Below are 18412 nucleotides of genomic sequence, written 5' to 3'. Positions count from 1 at the left end.
ATATTAAATTTGTTTTAAATATAAGTATGGAATTACTGAGAGGAATCTTTTTCCCATTTACATCAAAGATGAAAGGTGATTTGTGATAACGCATAGCTATTTTCCTGTCATAATTGGACTTATTCGCTAAATTGTATTAACAACAGAGATGATCAAGGAGCCTACCCATTGTTATCTTATTACACATATAACCAGCGATAAAAATTTTAGATTGCAGTTTATGCTTTTAAAATGTGTTTTCCCGTTTTATTTATTTAGTTTTTTATTTGTGAGGAAGATTTGCCCTAAGCTAACATCCATTGCCGATCTTCCTCTTTTTATTTTTGCTTGAGGAGGATTAGCCCTGAGCTGCCATCTGTGCCAGTCTTCCTCTACTTTGTATGCAGGATGCCTCCACAGCATGGCTGATGAGTGGAGCAGATCCATACCTGAGATCCCAGCCCCTGAACCCGGTCCACTGAAGTAGAGCACACAGAACTTTAACCACTCAGCCATGGGGCTGACCCCTTAAAATACTTTAGCTTCCATAAAATGCCATATGCATTTGTATATTCATGTGGATATAATATTGTAAGATCATGGAATGCATTTACTCTGATTTAGCAAACTAACAGTATAATTTTGACTTGGTAAGACTTATTCATTGCTTTACTTGCTTAAATTAATACTTGTGATATAGATATCAAGTTTAGGTACTCAATCTGTGAGTTGGACAAATCTGAATTCAGATGTTGGCTACATTAGTAAGGTTGCCGATAAAATACAAGATGCCTCGCTATTTGAGTTTCAGGTGAACACTACATAATTTTTTTGGTATATGTATGTCCCAAGCAATATTTGGGACATACTTATGCTGAAGAAAATTCATTTTTCTTATCTGAAATTAAAGTGTATCTGAGTATCTTGTATTTTTATTTGCTGTATCTGGTAACCCTATCCATCAGTCGCTATCTGCATATCAATCTCATTTGTTCCCTGAACATTTTAACCCCTGGATCTATGTCATTCTCCGAGAACTTGGTTCTGTCTTGGTGATTTCAATACCTCTACAGATGATACCTCCAATACTCTGGTCGCTAACTTCCCTGATCTCTTTTTCTCAAGTGATCTTACTCTATTATGTTAACCACCCTTTTACATGATTATATTCTTGACCTCATCATTCCAAATGCACGCAGCTCTTTCATGATCTTTAATTCCACTCTCCAACTAATGCTTCCTGTTTTTTTAATTTTACATCATTGAAGACCCACAACTCTAGCATCTGTTCTTTTTCACTCCACTGGGATGTACAATCCATTGATTCTTCCACCATTTTATGACCTTCATTCTCCATGTTCTTAATTCTCTCCTTTTTCAAAAGTTTCCACAGTTCTTCATGGCAATATGGAATTATTGTTATATGGAGCCAGACTACCTGAAATTAAAGGACTTTAAATCCCACCTTCACCATTTACTTGCTATAACCTTCAATAATTTACTTAATCTTTCTGCCTCAGTCTACTCATCTGTAAAATGGCAATAATGATAGTTACACATGCCACATGAGGTTATTGTGAAGAATAAATAATTTATACAATGTGCTTAGAACATTCCTTCCTGGTATGTAGTATGCACTGTAAGCTTAGCTTTTGTTATCATCATCATCATCATTAACATTATCATCATTGACAGTGTCAAAATTCCCTTGTTCATACTCTTAAATCCTTTGTCCATCTCTTCCTTCACTTTTCTTGTCTGGCAAAACCTCAATCCTATTTAAATCCAGCCGTACTCTGCATGTGCACATAGATGGCATAGGGGAAGAAACCCCAAAAAACAAGCTGTCTGGTTTCACTTTAAATGGATAACTGTGAACTTCAAATGGGCCCTTTCTGCTACCCAGAAATCCAATCACATGTCTAAGATTCATTCTGTATCTGTTTCCCATCTCTCCTTTCCCATCAACCTTGAATACCTCTCCCGATCCTTACATTCTACTTCACTGAGGAAATGTAAGCCATCAGGAGAGAACTTCCCCAAACTCTCACAGTTTCCCAGCCTCTCTAAGTCTGAAAACACTCTCTGGCTTCTCTCCTTTCACTCTCAATGGACTCTCGGTGCCGCTACCTTGACCATCCCCGCATCTTTGCACTGCATCTCCTCCTCTCCTGTATGTTATCTGACAGGCACCTTAAAGCTAACATATGCAAAACCGAACTGCTAATTTCTCCAGCAGATTATCTATCTCAAGGAATGGCAGCTCCATCCCTCAGTTCCTCAGGACAAACCACTTGGCTCCTCCCTTCCTCTCACACTTCACATCCTTTGTATGAGGCTCCGAAGATCACCTCCTGTACCAAAAAGTTAATTCGTCCAATCCTTAGTTTTATAATCTGAAAAAAAGTCGATAATGAAAAAATAGTCACACCTATCAAGAAATTTTGGGAGATTTAATCTAATAACGCATGAAAAGTATTGACCACAGTGTCTGTGTGTGGTAAATATTCAATAAATATTTGCAGCTATTTTTACTATTATTAATATTGCTTTTGTCCATTTCTCTTCCTCCAGACTAAGCTAATGTAGATAATATACACACATGCACCTGGATATAAACTACCATGGGCTTAAATGTCATCAGATGTGTATTAATACAAAATATACTATTTGCCCCAGTTCTGTAGAGGAGCAGTTCCTTTTGGACTGCTTATATGAGTTTAGTTTGAGAAGCAACCAATGACTCTCATTACTAGAAGAGATGTTGTGTAATGTTAAGATTGCAACTTGAGCCAGACTTCTTGAGCCTCCTGTATGACTTTGGTATACTTTTGCCTTCAATATGACTTTGGTGACCTACTTGAACTCTCTGTGTCAGTTTTCTCTTCTGTAACATGGGGATCATAACAGTATCTCCTCATAGGATTGGTCAATTTTTTCATATTCAGGCAGTTTTTAGTGCAGTTACTAAAGAGATGTTATAGGTGCTTCATAACTGGTCACCACTTTTGTTTTTATTATAATAAAGTGCTCTTCTCCATAAGGCATAAATTCAAAGGATTGTATTATAGCTCATCTCTCTTACAGGTGTTCTGGTCTATGCATATGGGGATAGTTTTTCACAACTTTAAACATGTAAATCACAGTGTGATTTTTGCCCCAGATCTTTTGCCATTCTTTTATATGTATACATACATCTTTTTGGAACAAAAAAGGATGATTTTAGCTGCACTACAAGTGTGAGGAATATAATCAGTATCAAATGTCTGTTAATTTCATTCATTCAACGCAGAGATATTAAGCACGAATTATGTGTTATGCCCTAAGTTTTGTAGTGGAATACAATGGTGATTAAGCTGAAAAAGTTTCTGCTTTCTTTGAACTTATGGTATGAAACAAGGAAGAGATATTTTTCACATAAATTACTATAAGTCCAACTATTTCTTTTCTTTTTGTTACCTGTGATACATTAAGGATCCAGTCAACTTCATAGCATCATAAGGTGCCAGTTTTTAGATGGCACTGCAACCAGCATTGGGATACTTTGGATCCAGGGTGCTAGTGTGCTCAGGTTTCCTCCACACAATTCCTTACATAACTGGTCAAAGCTAGTTTGGTCTCCCTTCCACTGAAGTAGACAGTACTGCTCCGTGGAAATAAATTTGGAAAAGAGAAACCTCTTCATGGATGCTGGCCTGTCCCAGTTGAGTATTTTGCATTTTACATAGGCGGGTTCCGAGTATAACTACAGATTATGCCTCAGAGCCTGAGATGAGGCAGCTGTCAGATGCCTGAAGTCAGCAGATGTAGGCAGTCAAAATGCTGAAGCATCTGAATGATGTTCAGCATCTGGCTGTTTACCAGGAACTGGGATTCACTTGGTTACCTAAACTTAAAACCCTTGACTATGCTTCCCAAACAGTTGCTGCTCAAAAATCTGGGAATGCAAGAACTAAAGAAATAAAGGACATTTTGCTGATAGAGTAACCAGAAGAAAATAAATTTATATTCTGATAAAATTTTATAACAAAATAAGTATAGGTGAGGTATATCTATTCTTAGTGACTATAACACTGTGAAAGGAAAGAGCATTCTAAATAATTTAATTTTATGTTAAGAGCATGTAATAAATCTCTCATTTTGAATGTAAAGAGGTACATTATTAGTACTAATTAATAGCAAATGCCTACCCTCATTAAATAAACTTTGTACAGATACGTTAAAATATCAATCAGAAAGGGGTAACACATTATTAGCCTGTGTGGTAGCCCCTAAGATATGCCCTGGCCATGATGGAGAACAGGCACAGGAAAATTTTAGAATATTTAATGGGTCTCACTCCTGTCTTCTTTGGGGCAAGTCACTTCTTTGAGTAATTTTCAGAGGCCTGAGTTCACAACTTCTGGGTAAAACTTTGCATTGTTCACATTGGAAGACTTAGATTCTAATTCTGCCATAAGTTTAAAAGATGTAACTTTAGAGATTGTAGATTACCTTTTTATTTCTGAGGAAATAACTCAACATTACGTGGCAGCTGAATACTCAGAAATAGGATACTGGTGACTTTGTGTTCACAGGAAGGCCCCATATAGCACCAAGAAGAGTCTTCCTTCATAGCATCACTATTCCCACCCCTACATTCTCCTTCATTAATCAAAGAGCTCAGTAGTGTTTGGTTCATTTTATGGCCCCTAAGTACACTGAATATGAATAAGAAGTCGACCTTGGACGCGACACTATAAACCCACTGGTGACCTCTTATGACATTTCTTAGCAGCGGCATCTCAAATAGTCACATTCTGTTAAAATTCTGAAAATACATGCATTTTCACATGGGTTTCTTTTCCTTTTTCTTCTTAACTATTATTTGCAGATAAAACTATATTGTTTTCAATACTTTCTTTGAGAATAAGAAATAGTTATTTTTAACTCATTTTGATAAATTTAAATAGATATCTCAAATTTGATCATAGCTTGTTTAGCAAGATTTACTAGATAAGAGTCCCCTAGTTTTACTTAAATCCTTATGTTTTAACAATTCATGTTTTAGCCCATCATTTTCTTGTAAGAATTTGATGTGGGATTCGTTAATGACTTTTTCCATTGGTAAGCTTACTCCCTTTTGTATAACCTTCACTTCTAGTGCATACAGTTTTTCAAAAACTTTGGTCCTCTGTTTGTAGAGTGTGAGGCATCTATTATTAATGAAATATTGGTGATTTTTTTTTCTGAATTGTCTTGAGAGAATAATATTTTCTTCCTCAGAAAAAAAGTCCTTCAGAATGAGGTATTCTTACAGAAAAATCATTATATCCACATATGTTCATAAGATACACTATTAAATTTAGCAGTCCCATCACATGTCAGCTTCAGATATTGTTGCTTTAATGCATTCCCTCACTACTTTGATAAAAGCCTTAAGATGTTGCCACTAGTTCTTTGATGATTTCCTCTGATGTTACAGTACCTTTCTTTTTTTCTCCAAAAAATCTGTTTTGCATAAACATGAGAAGTCAAGGCAGTTTGAGTTAACGAGTAAAAAGATTCAAGTTTTAGCAACAAAAGTACATATATATATGTGTGATCAGTTCTCTCACACACTATAACCCTCTCTTTCAATATAACGGAAGTTTATTTTAGATTTCTGGAAAATATGAGACATTAGCTTTAAAAGGAACCCAAACATGTTATTCAAGTTTATAATTTTGAGGTTTATTAGGCTATTTCCCCATTGAATTGAGATTTATTAATGGAATTTAGAGGGAGAAGAGTCAAACTGACCTAGATATTGACTTATTCATTTTCCCCATCATCCCTGCCTGACTTCCAAATGAGTCCTGTGTTCTGTTGGATTCGGGCATGGATGATTTTTTTAACATTTAGTTCTAGCTTCAAAATCATTTTGTGGTAATTAAGTTTAATAAAAAGACATTGTGGATTACTTATTATGTGCATAGTTAGGTTTAATACTCCTGTAGGGATGAACTATTAGCAGATTAATAATGAACTTAAATTTGTCCATTTTAACTGCAAAGTTCTGCTTTCAACTAGACTATAGTTAATAAGGTGGTATTATATACTTGAAATTTGCTGAGAGTAGATCTTGTGTTCTCACCATAAAAAAATGTTAACTTTGTGAGGTGATGGATGTGTTAATTATCTTAATTGTGGTAATCTTTTTGCGATGCACATGTATATCAAATCATTACATTGTACACTTTTCATATATACAATTACATTTGTTCATTATTCCTCAATAAAGCAGGAAAAAATAAAATAAAAACACTTAATACTCAGAATTAGATAATATTAGCCAAATAACTAAAAACTTACTTGTGATATAAGATGGTGCCTATTTCCCCTTACTCCTCTTTTCATCAATGTCTGGTCAAAATTGTCAACATTGTGAATGTTTCCTTGAGCCTGAGTAACCTATGTAATTGTTTCCTCTTTGTGTGCAATGCATCCTTTTAGGGCATATGATGTATTATATATTTTTTAAAGCCAAGCATGTTCTTCTGTGGCTCTAGTCTAGAAAAGAATGCCATTCTGCCAGTGCTCAGTGGTGCCTGTGGGATTGCGTTTATCTCATTGTGCTAAAATGTTATTTTCACTTTGCTACCTATACTTTGTGAATTGATAACATGGACATCTCAAATCTAACTATTGAGTCTTATACTTTCACCTGTTTGTTTTCCTTTAAGATTAAGGTTACTAGGCACCACTTTCACTATTCTTCCTTCTTTGTCACACCTGTTGTGTTTCTCCTGTAGCTGATTTATACCTTTATCAGATTGCCAGCAGAAGGTGGTCAGTTGTAGGGCTGCATATTGTATGAGAGATGCCCTTGTTTCAGAACTGGCTGATCATGAAGCTCTGTCTTGGAAGAGTTAGTTTCCGACAGCCGTATTATTTGCAAATGTGCTTGCATGTGTGCATGTGTGCGTGTGTGTGTCCGTGTCTTTATTTTAGAACTCTCGTCCAAAACAGGGAGAACATAACAGCAAAAAACCTGTGAAATTCCTGACAGTCAAGTACAGTTTTCTACGTGATTAGCAAGATCAACACACAGGAGAAAACAATCACTTCCGAGCACACCATCTGTGTCATAGATTTTCAGATATACCAACATGGTCACTGCCAGTTACCAGCTCTCTTGTTCTTTTATTTAACATAGGAACTTTTCAAGAGGTTGAATTTTCCAATCTTCTAACTTTATAATTTCTGAAGTGTTGCCTTTTTTATTTATTAATCACTGCATTCCGTAATATATGCAAGTGAGAGCACCCAGCACATCTCCTGGCAGGTAACACACATGCCCTCAATTACTTGGATCTAGAGCTGATATTTAAATAGGGTTGTGCTTATATTTTATAATAGTTGGCCTGCTCTAGCATTTAATTGGATATATTTTCATTTCTTTTCTTTCTTTTTATGTCTTCCTCCTTTTTCCTCATTAGTTGATAGCAAAACAAAAGGAAACAGTATCATACGGGAAGTATAGTACATACAAATGTTTTACCGAAAGGTAAGGCAACTCATGTAGCTCACACCCAGTGTAATTAGCATGTTTACATGCTAGTCTAGACACTCCGAGTTATTTACTTTTTTTGAGTGTGTGAGGAAGATTAGCCCTGAGCTAACGTCTACTGCCAGTCCTCCTCTTTTTGCTGAGGAAGCCTGGCCCTGAGCTAACATCTGTGCCCATCTTCCTCTACTTTATACGTGGGATGCATACCACAGCATGGCTTGCCAAGCGGTGCCATGTCTGCACCCAGGATCTGAACCGGGGAACCCCGGGCCACCAAGAAGTGGAATGTGAAAACTTAACCACTGTGCCATCGGGCAGGCCCCGACTTTTGGGAAGGATTTCAACTGGCAAATTTAGTAGATTCTTCTCATTTCAGTGTCATGATACGAGATAGATACTCAAGTAACATGAACTAAGTATCCTGGGAAATTAAGTATTAACATTCCCTTGATAGAAACTGCTACCTAATAAGAACATATTCCATTTTAAATTTCCTAAGCCATGGCAATATATCTAATTTACGTTGTCATTTGAACCCTGTCAAAATAAAGTGAATAATCCAATGTTAATTCTTTACCACTTGGCATAAGAATCCCAATTCTCACAAATGCAAAGGCCACCCGTGGAGTGTGGCAAATCTGGGGTAAACTGTATCAGATGAGTCCCAAATGGCAAAGGTGGGCTTGGGAAGGTGGTTTGGAAAGTGCAGGATGGTTTTCATTGGCCATACTGTTAGTGGCCAGATTTTGTGAATGTGCAACTGCATGTTTGTGCTTTCTCCGTTCAACATCATTGACCTGGATACTCAAAGCTGGTCATCTCAACAGGGTGCAATTTCAGCATTATAATAGATTCTTAATTTGGGGAGAGAAAATAAATAAAAACAGAGTACTTAAAATGCAACTGTAAAACAAAAATAATATTAAAATATCATCTTCCTATTTATAATTAATTTCTATTTTGTATGTCCCTGTAAAAATTTAAGGGAAAGAATATTTCAAATGCTGATTTGGATATTTATTTTGGCTTCTCTCTTCTGAACCCAAATGAGATTAAAAATCTTGTTAATAGAAAATATTAATCCTTCTCTCTCTCCATATATATATATATATTTATTTATTAAATTAGGATATAAGAAAAAATCATGTTGGCTACCTCCTAAGATACTACCAATTAAAAAAAGACTATTCCTGCCAATGCAATCATTTTCTTGGGATTTGTTGATGCTTTTACTAAAGTCCTATGAGCCTCATTTTCCTTTGTTTTATTCCCTCGCCATGAAGCACCTATTGACCAAGGTGAATTTAGATACCACTGATATTTCTTGTTACCAAGAATATGAGTTATTCCTAAGAGAACATTTATACCTCACTTTACTCTACTTTGTCTGGGCTGCATCTGGAATTTGCTAGATCATTGCGTATTATATCCTATCTTACTTGAGGAACAAGCGAATCTTACTCCCTTCTCTTCCCTCTTTTATTTCTTTCTTTTTATTTTATGTTGTCAGAGTGCAGTTTTATCATAGAAAAAATGCCAACCAAAAATTATAAAATAAAACAAGAAGTATGCATTGATGATTCTTTCACATGCATGTGATGTTTTTAAACATCTAAAGGAATTTAAAAACCCCTCAAAGGTAGAAATACAGAAAAATGTTTCTACATTTTATTTTTTCCATATCTCTGATCTTATTGCCCTTTCTAGATTTTCTTCTTTTAAAAATAACTGTATTGTTGTAATTATTATAATTTCCTCAGGAAAACTTCGGTTGCTTGTAGCAAAATCTGAATTTGTGAAATCTCTCTCTTATATTTTCATGCTCCTCTGAAAGATGAGAATTTTCCCCTTGCAGATAGATTCTGGAAGATGTTTGTGGCATAGATCTTAAGGATAAAAATCATAATACTGATAAACATAATACATTCGTACATAGAGTTTTTCTTTTATTTTAGTTATGTCCCCAAACCATGATAATCAAAATTATCATCTTCAATTGTCTGTCTATCCACTCCCTCTGCTGTTCCTGCACCTACTCTCTTCTTATTTGTATTCATTGTGAAATGCTTCAGAATAAAACTCATAGCTTACTACTGGATGGACTGAATTTGTTTCTTAGGTGACATTATAGAAGAACTAATTTTACTAAAGAGTGATTCCTTGGGAAAAGTTGATATGTTAAAGGCTATTAGGAGAGTGTATAGTCGTTTATCCTCATAACGAATATCCTAGTTCTCTCTTCTCAACACATGGAGGGTTGCAGGTTAATTTCCTTTGAACTAGTCATGGCCGTTGACAGCTTTGGCCAGTGAATGATGAACAGAAATGAAGAGTGTCACTTCCTTCAGAAGCTTTAAAAATTTGTATGTGGTTCTCCACATCCTGTTTCCCTGCCTCAGTGGTGTTGAAAGCATGTCTGGAGGTGGAGTCTCCATTATCCTGGGCTCTGGAGTAACTATGTGGAACAGAGCTCCCCACCAACCCACACTGGACATGCAGAGCAGGAAATAACATTTTGTTTTTAAAACTCTGTGTGTTTTGGAGTTGTTTGTTATGACAGCATATCCTATCCTCCCCTGTCTGACAGAGAGCAACTGTACAGTTTTGGCAGACTGTAGAAGACTTGCCATTTTTCTAATCTCTAGGGAGCTGCAGTGTCAATCTTGGGAAATGCCATCTCATTTGGAACATCCTAACGTTACAAAGGAAGAAACTTTATACTTTTATTTATTTTATGGATAATACATTGTCTAGCTTAAGTATAGCAGTGCTCAGATTATACGGCAGCCTCCATGGAATATTTTGATTTCTGGAAATTTATATATAAGCATCCCTTTCCAATTTTAAATATATCTTCCCTTCTTTACCTTAAGGATTCATTATCTCCCAAATGCAAATGCTTTTGGGAGGGAGAATATTTTAAGTCTTATCAGTCATTTATACCTTAGTGAATAAAGTATGTAATGAATTAATTAGAGTTTTCTAAAAATAGTTTTAGATAGTGGTAAAGTGGGGAGATGATAAGGGATCATGGCACCTGTCTGGCAAAAGGGAAAAGGACATAGAGATTGCGTGTTAAAGACAAATTTTGCCTACTTCATAATTTTCAGAAGGGCTGGTTCTTTGTTTAATACTCTAGTGCATGCCAAGATTAAACATAAGCTCTAGAGAAATCTTAAAGCCCTTGGCATCATAGAAAAATTAAATTATATTAATGCCTTAAAGGTTTCTAGAGACTCCTTGTTCTTCAAAATTGAGTTGGGGACAGAAAAACTTGGGAAAGTCATTTGATTCTCTTGACTGAATTTACCCATTTCTCATGGAGCAATGATAAGTCCGTGCACTTCTGCTGACACTGGTGAAGCGATGAGTTGACGTTTCTGAAGATCATAGAGGTAGAGAAAGAGCATTTTAGAAGTAAAAAAGTACTACTATTGCAATTGGATGGTGATACACACATTTTACATGTGTCCTCGGCCCTCGTGCCTGTTACACTTCTTGTTAAGGACATAATAACTTTGATAGAATAAATTTAAGTGTAGTTTTAAAAGATTTTAAAAGTTTACAAATATACTTGCTAGTGTGCTGATGAAATAGTAGAAATCCAAATCAGTTTCAGTATTAGCTTTTTGGTGGGATGAACTCCTATATGTTAGATGGTCTGTAGTTCCTAAATTGTATCGGAATTCAAGATCAGATTTGACATTTAGTGTTCATGTTAAAGTGCTATTCAAGATCTGGAGTTATCACATAAAAACAGGGAACATTCACTTTCTAACTTCTGCACTTCCCCAAACAGGTAATGAAGTCAGACTTTTGAATAATCAATGGCAATTATTTGCTAAGTGACTTAATCATAATATTAATCTCTCTAAAAGTATAATTCCTATTCATGAGTGACATATAAATTCCAGTTCTATATACTCACACCTGATTTTGTTTGCTTATTTTCTATGGTAATATTGATTCTGGACAGCCTTTCCAAATTTCGTAGGAGAGATGTTTTTTCCTTTGGTTTAGCTTTTTAAAAGAGAAGTTAGGTTTTTTCAGTGTTTATCAGATTGTAAATTTTTCATAAGTTAATGATTGTCTTTATCTGGGCTACTTATTGGTAAGAAAAAAGGCATTCTTATGGGCGTAAAGAACCTCATCATCCTTGGTGTCTATGTATAAAATCAATTATCATTAAAAGGATTTTTTACCAATAACCTTCTATCTTTGAGACTTCAGTGAAAGCAATCTGAAGTAACAAGGAATGTACTGTTTTCCTTTTTTGGAAGGCCTAGTATGCTATCTTCTTGTCTGCTTTTTATTTACTTGTAGAGCTACTTTCTGAGTCCATTTCCAAAAGTGCGTTAGCTTCTATTTGGCAAGCAACAGTTTTTCTCTGTATGATCTGTTAATATTTTAAACTTAAACATTATCTAACTTTGGTATTATTTACTATTGATTGTTACCTTAGTGCCTCAAAATGCATTTGGCTTTAGAAACCAAAAAATCTCTACTTTCATGGCATTTCTTATGTCATTAGCCTATTTCCTCCAAAAAGTCAGATGTAAGAAAAAGGATCCTTTTATTCCTGACATCATTTTTTGTTTGCTGTTTCATATATTACCCCATTAAATTACTGTTTGTCTGTTTTCAACTAATCTAAACCATGGGTAATTTATCTTCCGAAATCTATCTGATTTTAATCTCCTTGAAGGCAAAGACTATGGCTGTTTGTCTTTGTATCCTAGGACTTTCCATAGAAGCTTATTAGTGAATGAATGAATCAATAAATATGGCATTTTGATGAGGAGGTTAATGTAAAGAATATTAAGGCTTAGTATTTAACATACAGTGTCGACTGTGTGACAGGACCAATTCTAAGTACTTGGAGCAGATGCTGTTGGTGTTCTGTCTATATTTCCATATACCCCTTACCATTTCAGTGAATGACAGCTTGTCTTCCAACAGCCTGAATGGAAGTTTTGTCAGAGGGCTGCCCTCAGCATGACAGAATCCACATTGCTCATGTGCAACTTGGGCAGGATGTGCCTGGGAATAAATGTTCCCCTGGAGGCGGCCTGAAACCAGTGACTGATAGATTTGGGAGGGTATAGCTATCCCAGATTCTTTGCTCCCTTCCTGGGATAAATCTGAGCTAGGTATCTTATATAATTTTCAGTGCCATAAAATTAAGACAGAATTATTAATAAAAGAAGAAAATGTTATGGTCCAATCCAGCAAGAAGCACATTTTCAGGTAAGGGGATAAACAAATAATCAAACATTTATAATACAGTGTAACAATTATTTACATATTATATGTTTTAAAGCTATGCAAAAGAGCATTTTCCCAGTTTTTGTTTTGCCAAATTAAAAAAAAAATACTTCTTTTCTTAGAGAGGTTTCAATATTTATGTGATCAAATGTGTTAGATTTTTCTCCACTCTGCGGACTACAAAATAATCACTCATGTTTTTATGAATGATGTTTAAAAATTTTTATATTTAAATCTTTAAGATTTTGAAATTGAATTTTTGGTATAGTAGAGATATGAGTCTCTCTTTACTTCTTGTTTCCTCTCTCTCTCAACAAATTGTTAGTCATTTGCCCTTACTTATTGAAGAATATATCTATTTCCTCCTGATGTGAAATACAGCTTTCAATATATACTAAATTTCTAAAAGTGCAAGAGGTTTGAGCTTTCTGTCTACTTTATACCGGCAGTAAACTCTCTTATTTTAGCGTAGTTTTATAATATGTTCAACATCTCATGGTTCAAGTTCTTTCTATTTTTTATTTTCAAAATATTTGGCTATGTTTTTCATTTATTCTTCCTAGTAAATAATAAATAATAGTAAATAATAATAAAAATTCTTTTTACCCAACAGAATGTAACTAGAATTTTGATGGATATTATATTGGATTTACGAATTTATTTGGGATTAAAATATGTTGACATTAACACCTATGCTAGAAATATATCTAAAGTTCCATCTGCTCACACACCCACAAGTGCATTTAATTCTTGTTCTTCAAGGAAAGCTTATAGAGAGGAGGTCAGATATCATCTAGACTTTGAGAAAAGGAGAGTCTTGCAGCAGCACATTCTAAGCAGAAAGAAGGGAGGATGTTTATGATGAAGCTTGAAATCCAGACTCAGATTTGGTTGTGAAGACTTTTATGAGCTATTCTAGAGAATTCGGAATCAAAGTTTAGGCAGTAAGAAGTTTCTGATGGTTATAAGTAAGGAGAATAAAATCATCAAATCTGCTTTAGAAACATAACCGTCTAATCACGTAGTTGGTTCCTCTGCAACCAGTTGCCCATCCTGAAGCTATCTAGCGGCTCATTAAGTCACTTCATTAACATGCACTCACGTATGGTTGAAAGGGGCTTATCATGAATAACAAAAGAGGCTCCTCTCACCCCATAAGGAACCAGGAACTAGGGATGAAGACCAAATATTCATTTATTATATCAGAATATCACACAAGCAGTATACTATCCCTAAATGTTTTGATGTATGAACTACTTTTAAAATTAAAACTATATTTGAATACAAATAACATGCATGTTTACTAGATAAAATATAGAAACTATAGGTAAAGAAAAGCTTTTAAAATCATAGCTACTCCATTGGACCACCATCAGCAGATCAGCACTGTTAACAATGGGCACCTGTTCCTTCAGGTGCGTGCATCCATGCGTGCATCTCCAATTGCTCAAAGCCAAAATGTACGCCCATGTAGTAATGCAGCTTCAAAAGTTACCTTCTGAATCGCGTAAGTGTATTTTTAACTCTAATGTAAGTTAAAGTAGTTTCTAATATAAGTTGCTAATATAAGTTAAAATCCCAAATATTTCCCTTTCTTAACAATGTTTTTTATTAATCTTGTGTCTTTATTTCTAATGTTAATCTAAATCAATAAATTTTACTCTAAATTAAATATTTACTTTCTCCCATCACCTTAGGAAATTTAGACATATGATAACATCATCAGAAAATGTAAGATGACTCAAAAATTTGCTATCGATGATGAGAGAACTTTTTTTTACTTAATAGTTTTGCAGTTCTTCAAGCAAGACATAAAGTGCTGAGATATTTTCATACAACCTCCACTCCTTGACAAACATAAATGTCAGTTTAATTGCATGATTTTTTAAAACACAAAGGCAAGGGAAATTTGAATGTAACCTTTGCATGAACCTTCAAGAATTAACATGAATTCTTCGTATTTTTTTTTCAAAATATAGGTAAAATAAGCATGTGGTGTAACTGTGATAGAATGAATGCAAATTGTCACAGCACAAATTATAGTGTGGGAACAAAGCTGTATCTTTAAATTTTTAACCTCATGCAGATAAATAATACATAAAATGAGAAGTTTCATTTGTAAAGGCAGTGAGTAAATAACCAGTGTTCATGTCCCTTAAAAATACAGATCACCTTAGTGTATGAAAAATAATAGTAATAAAAATTAGAAGTCTTATAAGCTGAATTATATATCTACCATCTACATGGGAAGATAAAATATCCTTGGACAAGATGAAAATCATCCTAGGGTCACTTTGAGGGCAAAACCATGTATAAAGAAAATGTTATTATATGAATTATGGGAAATTTGATGGCCTTCAGCAAAAACTCGAAGGCTGTTGGTACTCTAAACAAAACTGCAGTTCTTAAAAACCGAAAACTGGTGCCGGCCAGTTTGATGAAGAAATGTTAAATGTTGCAATAAATGTGGGATCCTAGTCCATTTTGACAACAACCATATACTGCTTGTGTATATTCTGGAAAGAAACGTTAATTACAGGGCAATAACGGGATCAACAAGAGTTTTTACTGTGGCCACCTTACTGTGGAGTAGTTTTGTTGGAGTACTGTTTCTCAAATTGGTAGCATACTTCAGAAAAAGAAAGGAAGTCCCCCTAATTGAAACTGCTGTGTCATTTCTTCTTCCTTAACTGAAATTCCAACCGAGGTTCAGGAAATGCCCTAATGAGCCACTTCTCTTTTCTCTTTCCTCAACTAAGTGTATTCCAACCACCGTAAACTATTCATTATTCATGACCAGATCGTTTACTTTGGTTGTCTCTTTTGGCATGGCGCTTATGTGATGGGAAGAGGGATTATAATTTGGTGCTGTTTGTAGAGGTGATAACCCTGATAGAATCCAATCATTGCTGGTAGGTAACTAAAGTGGCAGGTTAATTTTCTGTACTCTAAACAAACTATGAAGACAAGTCTAATCAATACCTATTTTACTTTGATATGTGCAGCTTGCTTATAATTATGGCTTCATCTTGCATGATCACTACATATCAGGATATTAGAGTAGTCGGGCTGTGATTTGCTGTAATTTGGGTAAAATATATCTGAAACTCTATTAATGTCTTATTTTAATCAAGATGTAGAAATCACTGTTTTAGTTCGTGATAACCAAAGCAATTTCTTTTTCCAGTTTAATATTCTTGGATATTTACTAAATTGGAACAGGATTTAACATTTTATTGCATCTTATATGTTATTTTATGAGTAAATGTTAATTACTGTTTACATTTTAGCAATATATATTTTATTGGCTTTTAAAGGTAAGAAAATATGAATACTGTTCATAGCAGAAATAACACTAGATAGTACTTTAGCGGATGGCATATGTTATTTTTCCAGGGTTAAAAATTATCCTGTTTTTTTAAATGAAGATTTGGATCTGAAAAGTTTGTGTAGGAGATGCCAAATATCCCAAAGCAATAACTTTTTATAGTGATAGTTTTCAATTGTAATAATTAGTAGAATTGTAGTAGGGACTTGAAGATTATACGTCTGTATACACACACACATTTACACGTATATTTTATATATATTTGTTTATATGAATTATAATCCAATATTTTCAATATTGTCTTAAACTGTTTCATTGGGAACAGACATTTTGAGAAAAAATAAACCTGAGGTCATCTTTGATTCATTTTGGATAGCTGATTAGTCATTTATTTACTAGAAACTTCGTTTAACATGGAGACTTTAAAATAATCTTCACAGTTCTTCCCTGTTCAGAGACTGTGTCAACAAAGCAAAGTGAAACAGAACGTGCAGTTCATTGTCAAGATTGTTCAGACAATTCTGCTTCACTTGTGTTTTAGATGAATCTGTGCATAGCTTGACACTTTCAAGTAGCTTTCGAATTAATACTAACTCTTTTACTTTTTTGGTGGAAGCCACCTTAAATAGGCCAAGCTTTGCGATCCCCATTTTGGGAAAAAATCTTTTTTTAGCTATAAAGCAAATGGAATATATATAATTTTCATGTTATCTATTTCTTTGGTTTTGATTGTTACTAGTTTTTAGTTTTTATTTCATTACAAAGCACTGGGATAGTACAAGTACGTTTTGCTGAACCGAAACTTGGAGCTGATGTCAAAAATGAAACAAGCTAAAAAACGTTTCTTAAATGTAAGCTTAATTTTAATGACTGTGGCACAAACGTTTGTTATAAGGTCCAGATAGCCAAAATAATTATGAAGCATTTAAATACGATGTACATTTTTGGCATAAATGAAATTTTCAGGAATTGTGGTAATTAACACAGTGGAAAATATTTTTGAAAACAGTGATTTGAATAGTCAGAAAGGAGAAATAAAGGCGAAACTGAAAGAAATTAAATATTCTTACACTGGTTTCAAATAAACCAATAAAATATGATAGAAAGGGAATAATGATGGACTTGATAAAATAATAAACATACATGTGGAGATGTAATTATTCAATTTTTTATAAATCAGCGTACAAATAAAATGATCTGAAATCAGCTAGACGTGCCAGATTCTTCATGGAGATAAGTTTAATTAACTCATAGTAAAAAATATTGGATTAAGCACTGGAGTGATAGCAGATCCATAGAGGTGATTTTACAAATAGATCACAAATCTTATACTATTTGGCAAAAGAAAACAAACGTATAGTGCAAAATGTATTTCCTACTTGAGTTTTACAGGTTATGTTTCTAAGATCAGGAAGAAGTCTGTGAGGCATAGCACAGAAGATGTACGAGGAAAGCAGTAAAAATCACGTGTCCTCAAAAACATAACTTATCAGGGGAGAGCTTAACAGTAGGCTTTTAGAAAAAATGAGTGGCAAGAAACTAATGTACAAAAATATTTCTTATTTTATAGAGTTGTGAATTACCAACCAGTTAAGCAGTCTGGGGGCGGGTACAGGTGTTTGGAGATATACAAAACTTGGCAGACATTACTTTGCCTATGAGAACTGAGTTGAGAGAGAATTTTGTGATTCCGTTAAACTGTATTTATTGGAGCATGGAAAGTGTTGGCCACTTCATCATGAACAAAGAGGAAGAATGGTATGAGAATGCATTACAGGTAATTTATGTTAAACGTTAGGAAAACTAGGGGAATCTGTATTATTGAAAAGTGAAATAGGTTGTAGAATTTCCTCAGGTGACTAGTTTTAAGAATAGATTGGTCAAGGAGCCAAAGCCCTTGTCCTGATTTTGTCATTGCTCTCAAGATACAGGGGAGGTTGAGCCTAATGATCCATTAGGTTGCTGTTTTTCTTTTATCTCTTCAGGTTTGAAAGAATAGGTGAGAATTCAAAAGGAGAACTAAAAAAAGCAATTGAAGGAAATGAGTCTAGGAAGTAGAGATTGAGTTTTAATAAGGACTCTATACCCCTTATGCTCATTCCTAACAGTTACCATGGGAGGGTGTTTTCAAATCATCTCTTGCCTTCCCTGAAATACTTCTCAGCCTGTGAACTGGAACAGATTGTGATTCACCTTCTAGTTTCTTCCACTGGGCCAGAGAATCCTTCTATCCCTCCCTTTGTTGTTGTTGTTTTTTTTTCTTTATTTCTTATTTTGTGAACTTGTTTCCAGTACAGAAGTTCATAAGC

General features: G+C 34.5%; 1 protein-coding gene across 5 annotated transcripts in view; it reads left to right on the top strand.

Annotated features, from left to right (window-relative positions):
• Positions 1 to 18412, top strand: part of TFEC (transcription factor EC) — a 175933-nt gene that overhangs the window by 92630 nt on the left and 64891 nt on the right. The window contains exon 1 of one of the 5 annotated variants that reach the window (XM_070512148.1): positions 15563 to 15687. The exons of the other annotated variants lie outside the window; for them this stretch is intronic. The gene's annotated coding sequence lies outside the window, so the exon portion shown is untranslated. Of the gene's footprint in view, positions 1 to 15562; positions 15688 to 18412 lie in introns of those variants that run through there. 5 annotated transcript variants of the gene reach the window in all.

This window comes from Equus asinus, chromosome 1 (assembly GCF_041296235.1).
Source record: "Equus asinus isolate D_3611 breed Donkey chromosome 1, EquAss-T2T_v2, whole genome shotgun sequence".
Classification (NCBI taxonomy): domain Eukaryota; kingdom Metazoa; phylum Chordata; class Mammalia; order Perissodactyla; family Equidae; genus Equus; species Equus asinus.
Note: the sequence above shows the minus strand (reverse complement) of the source record. Positions and strands in the feature narration are given on the sequence as shown.